Source organism: Pongo pygmaeus, chromosome 5, assembly GCF_028885625.2.
Source record: "Pongo pygmaeus isolate AG05252 chromosome 5, NHGRI_mPonPyg2-v2.0_pri, whole genome shotgun sequence".
Taxonomy (NCBI): Eukaryota; Metazoa; Chordata; class Mammalia; order Primates; family Hominidae; genus Pongo; species Pongo pygmaeus.
The window spans coordinates 166,819,485-166,825,183 of record NC_072378.2 but is presented as its reverse complement, the minus strand read 5'-3'; the positions used below and the strand labels follow the sequence as shown (position 1 = coordinate 166,825,183).

Genomic DNA, 5,699 nt, shown 5'->3' with positions numbered 1-5,699 from the left:
GCTTTTACTAGGGTAGTGTCAAGGGGAAATGTGTGGTTGGAGACCCCACTAATAGGGGTCTCCACTGGGGCATTGCCTGTTGGAGCTGTGGGAAAGAGGCTCTGTACCCCAGACCCCAGTATGGTAGATCCATCAGCAGCTTGCACCCTGCACCTGGAAAAGCTGCAGGCACTCAACTCCAGGCTGTGAGAGAAGCTGTAGGGGCTATGCCCTGTAAAGATACAGGGATGGAGCTACTCAAAGCCTTGGGAGACCATCCCTTGCACCTGTGTGCCCTGGATGTGGGACATGGAGTCGAATGAGATTATTTTGGAGCTTTAAGATTTAATGACTGTCCAGCTGGCTTTTAGGCTTGTGTGGGGTCTATAGCCCTTTTCTTTTGGCCAATTTCTACCTTTTGGAACAGGAATATTTACCCAATTCTAGTACTCCCATTGTATCTCAGAAGTAAATAACTTCTTGTGATTTTACAGACTCACAGGTGGAAGCAACTCATTTGGACGTGGGACTTTTCAGTTAAAGCTGGAATGAGTTAAGACTTTGGGGGATTATTGAGAAGAGATTATTTTGCAATGTGAGAAGGAAACGAGATTATTTTGCAATATGAGAAGGACTTGAGATTTGGGAGGCCAGGGGCAGAATGATATAGTTTGGATGGTCCCTCTAAATCTTAGTTGAGATGTAATCCTCAGTCTTGGATCTGGTGGAAGGTGTTTGGGTCTTAAGGGTGTATTTCTCATGAATGGTTTGGTGCTGTCCTCATGAGAATGAGTGAGTTATCGTGAGATGCAGTTGTTTAAAAGTGTGTGGCACCTGCCCCCACCCCACTCTCTCTCTTGCTCCTGCTCTCATTATATGTGAGATGTCTACTCCCCCTTTGCCTTCTGTCATGATTGTTAGCTTCCTGAGTCCATCACCAGAAGTGCATCAGATGCTGGCCCCACACTTTCTGTACAGCCTGCAGAACCATGAGCCAATTAAACCTCTGTTCTTTATAAATTACCCAGCCTCAGGTATTTCATTATAGCAATGCAAGAATACCTGAACACACTGGGTTTCTAATCCCCTTTTGTGGATTTGCTTGTGTATCTTTCTGAACAACCTTGATTATATTCTATGGCTTATTAATGGTTTACCAATTAGAACCACACTAATCTGTTTGATCATGCATGCAATGTGCCTGCTGAGAAACAAGGTTTCAGGGTTTCAAATAGAGAGACTTACTTGTCTTACCTTTTCTCACAATCAACCATCCCTGTATGGGCTCTGGTGTTTCCTCCAATGTCTACAGTATCTTTGAGGAATAAAGAAAATGAAATAACAGTCAAGGAAAAATTATGAGGCATTTATTTTTTCAAAATATGCCATTAAAGCAAAAAGTACAAAATGCAATTTTCAGATTGGTAAGGTAATTTTGTTTCCACAGTCCAAGTATTATAATTATTTTTTAAGCTCACAATGTAGTGCTTTCATGCATTTACTCAAACTTGTTTTGAGCCCCTAATAAGTGTCAACCACCAAGGATTAAATTATTAGCAAAAACTAAATAAAAATAAAAATAGCTGGGCATGTGGCTCATGCCTGTAATCTTAGCACTATGGGAGGCCAAGACAGGTGGATCATTTGATGAAACACTGTCTCTACAGAAAATACAAAAATCAGCCAGGCATGGTGACCTTCACCTGTAGTCTCAGCTCCTCAGGAGGCTGAGGTGGATGGATCACCTGAACCCGGGAGGTGGAGGTTGCAGTGAGCCAAGATTGTGCCACTGCACTGCAGCCTGGCTGATAGAGTGAGACTCTGTCTCAAAAAAAAGGAAATGATGCATGTGTTCACGAAGCTCACAATCAAATGGGTGAGGCCAATTGTTAGTCAAATAATCTTTTAAAGAAATCTTACCTTGTAACTGTGACAAGAACAGAGCAGTGGTGCAGGTCAGTGGTGACTTATCACAGTAGAAGTGGTGGCCACTCAAGGAACTGATGAAGGAACTGAAATCTGATGGATGAGCATAGCTGAGCTTTTGTTTTCCCCCAAAGTCTCAGTATAATTTTGGAACTCACATCAACTTTGGACTCAGCTAATACATGCCACGATATCATTGACCACTGATCCTTTTAGAACCTTTGCACCTCACTTTGGGCTCAGTTTTCCTGGCTTATTTCCCATGCATCTTTTCTGCAGATTACTAGTAGCTGTTTTGAAGGAAGATAAATAAAAACCAGAATCCATCTAGTTCCCCGTATTTCCCTAAAACGACTAACCATCCCTAGAGTTTTCAGCAGAACTTTTCCCTACGATTGCACTTAGAGAATACTTTATAACGATGGTACTGTCTTTATTTTAAAGTAATGCGAACAACTTTATTTCCAATTACAAAAATCAGGGATCCCCAATCCCCAGATGACGGACTGGTACTGGTCTGTGGCCTGTTAGGAACTGGGCTGCACAGCAGGAGGCGAGTGGCTGGGCAAGTGAGCGAAGCTGAGCTCCACCTCCTGTCAGGCCAATGGCGGCATCAGATTCTCATAGGAGCACGAACCCTATTGTGAACTGGGCATGCAAACGATCTAGCTTGCATGCTCCTTGTGAGAATCTAATGATAAACGTAATGTGCTTGAATCATCCTGAAAACGTCCCTCCCACTCCTGGTCTGTGGAAAAATTGTCTTTCACGAAACCTGTCCTGGTGCCCAAAAGGTTGGGGACTGCTGACATAGATGATGCATATCTATGGGGAAAATCCCAGCCTAACAGAAACTTAAAAAAAAGAAATTAAAATCACTTCAAAAACTTGTAACCCATTGTTAACACTTCAGTAAACTTCCTTTCCCAAATCTCTCTTTGCACAAGTACAGACACATCAACGTCAATCGCATCTCATTTTGCGGGGCAGCTTTCTTCATGATGCAATACGACATGGAGTTCTTGCCACGCCAATGCAATCAGTGAACATCGTTCTCTCCATGGTTGGGTCATTTCCCTCCAGGAAATGGACATGAATTGGCAGGTGGCCAGCCCCACGCTGATGGACATGAATTGACTTCCAATTTTCTGTTATTTCAAATAAAGCTAAGATTCAAATCTTTGCACATACACCTTTGTTTTCTTGTTTGATTATCTCTTATGGGCAAATTACTAGATTCTTTTAATACTTAAACACATGCAAAGGAGGCAATGGGTAGGCCTACTTCAATTCAGCCTAGTGAGACATTTCCACCCTCACTGCCTTCCCCGGCTGCCATCTATGATCCTGGGAGTACGTCCAGTGAAACTGTGCCGTTAGCGAAGGCTGCGTTTCAGATGCTGAGAAGTATGAGACACATTCTCCTCCCTTGAGAAGATTAAACATCGAGCGGCTCCAGGGCCTTCTTATTAGTGGATCACTAGTTTTTCTTGTTCCGCCTCTCTTTCTGTGTTGTAGTAGATATGGAATTTCATTTAGAAGAATGTTAGGAGAAAAAGAGGGGTTCCAGGAAGATAAGAACATTCAGAGTGGAGATACCTGGATATTCCAACAGGATGAGGACGTCTCTGGTCCAGGAGTTCTGCAGGCTGCCGGGTCACGGATGCCCACACAGGGGTATGTTCGCGTGGCTTCTCGCTGGGCTATGGAGATTCTTGATCCAGCCTCTCTGACCACCAGGCCTATGGGAGAAGTTGTGTTGTCTCATTCCCTGCAAGGGGTCAATTCGTAGGTGAAATGTTAGGATCAGTTACTTTATGCCACCATTTTTCTTGCAACTCTCTCTGTCCACGGTGCTTAGCTAGATCATGTACCACATCTAAGGCAGCTTCCTGCTGGCTTCTGTTGATTTGAGACGGTGTAGCTTGGAGGTCCGCACAATCCCGGAGCAGCCATCCGGAGCAGCCGCCAGAGGGAGCCCCTACTTGCCTCAGAAGTCGGTGTACGCTGCGAACAGCCTCAAGGTTCTACAGAATTTATTCACCAGAGCAAGCAGCTTCCCTGGTTTTTTCCAAAGTTTAACATGAAGGCACCACATTATTATTATTTTTTAGTTGCAAAATTGAATTGGAAACTTCTATTTTTCAATTGTCGTAAAAGTGTTTGTTTTGGCCGGGCGCGGTGGCTCACGCCTGTAATCCCAGCACCTTGGGAGCCCTAGGTGGGTGGATCACGAGGTCAGGAGTTAAAGAGCAGCCTGGCCAAGATGGTGAAACCCCGTCTCTGCCAAAAATACAAAAATTAGCCGGGCGTGGAGGCGCGTCACTGTAATCCCAGCTGGTCGGGAGGCGGAGGCAGAGAATTGCTTGAACCCGGGAGGCGGAGGTTGCAGTGAGCCGAGATGGCGCCACTGCACTCCAGCCTGGGCGACAGAGGGAGACTCTGTCTCAAAAAAAAAAGAAAGAAAAAAGAAAGAGTATTTGTTTTACAGAAAGGAGTTGCATACATAATTCGGTTTTAAAATGTGTGATGAAGATAGGCTGAGTTTGTTGAACTGCACTCTGTTGAAGTATGTGATGTGACTCTGTTTCTCAAATACCCTAACATTTTAGGAGAAAAGCTTACCAGTATTTTCTAGTGGGATTGCGTCAGAATTCTAGTGCTGACTCTCTGCAGACCTTGGTCAGAATAACTGGGGATATTTTTGTTATGTTGTTGGTTAAGAGCAGCGCTACAGCTGTTGTTATTTAATAGTTTGGTTTCAGATTTATGAACAACCACCCTTCTGGGAATGACAATGCGTATTCTGCCTATCTTCTTAATCTCTGCCTCCGTGGAGCAGTTGTGATCTCCATTGCACAGTGCGATCCCTTGGATGCAGAGGTGAGAGTAACACACGTTCTCCTGCACAACGGGAGGTTAGTGGATCGTAACGGTCAGATAAAGCCTCCAGATTTGGCCTCATTTCTATTGCTTCCAGTTTTGAGTAATTATGAATAACGTTGCCATAAACACGCATGTCCAGGTTTTTCAGTTAAAGATAAGCTTTTCATTTCTCTGGGACAGATATGTAGAAATGGGGTCCCTAGAAGGCTGGGCCTTACATAAGCAAATATTCACCTCTATAATAAATCATCTGCCTTCAGGACAAGAAATAACCAAAATCAGAGGTGAACTGAAGGAAATTGGGACAAGAAAAACCACTCAAAAGATCAATAAATCCAGGAGCTGTTTTTTTTTTAATTAATAAAGTAGATAGATCACTAGCTAGGTTAACAAAGAAGAAAAGAGAGAAGATTTAAGTAAACATAATCAAAAACAAGAGAGATATTACCACTGACCTCACAGAAATACAAATAACAGAGAATATTATGAACACCTCTATGCACATAAACCAAAAAATCTAGAAGAAATAGATAAGTTCCTGGACACATACACCCTCCCAAGACTGAACCAGGAAGAAACTGAATCCCTGAACAGACCAATAACGAGGTCTGAAACTGATTGGTAATAAGTAGCCTGCCAACCAAGAAAAGCCCAGGACCAGATGGATTCACAACTGAATTCTACCAGATGTACAAAGAAGAGCTGGTGCCATCCCTGCAGAAACTATTCTAAAAGAACTGAGCAGAAGGGATTCATGCCTAAATCATTCTATGGGCCAGCATTATCCTGATACCAAAATCTGGCAGAGACACAACAAAAAAAAAGAAAACTTTAGGCTAATATCCTTGATGAACATTGATGCAAAAATCTTCAACAAAATACTGGTAAACCAAACCCAGTAGCACATC

General features: G+C 43.2%; 1 non-coding gene across 1 annotated transcript; it reads right to left on the bottom strand.

Moving 5' to 3' along the window:
- Positions 1–2,035: 2,035 nt before the first annotated feature.
- On the bottom strand, positions 2,036–2,107 carry LOC129039765 (small nucleolar RNA SNORD45). The gene has a single exon (XR_008503466.1). It is a non-coding gene; the product is annotated as a small nucleolar RNA SNORD45 (small nucleolar RNA).
- Between the last annotated feature and the right edge of the window lie 3,592 nt (positions 2,108–5,699).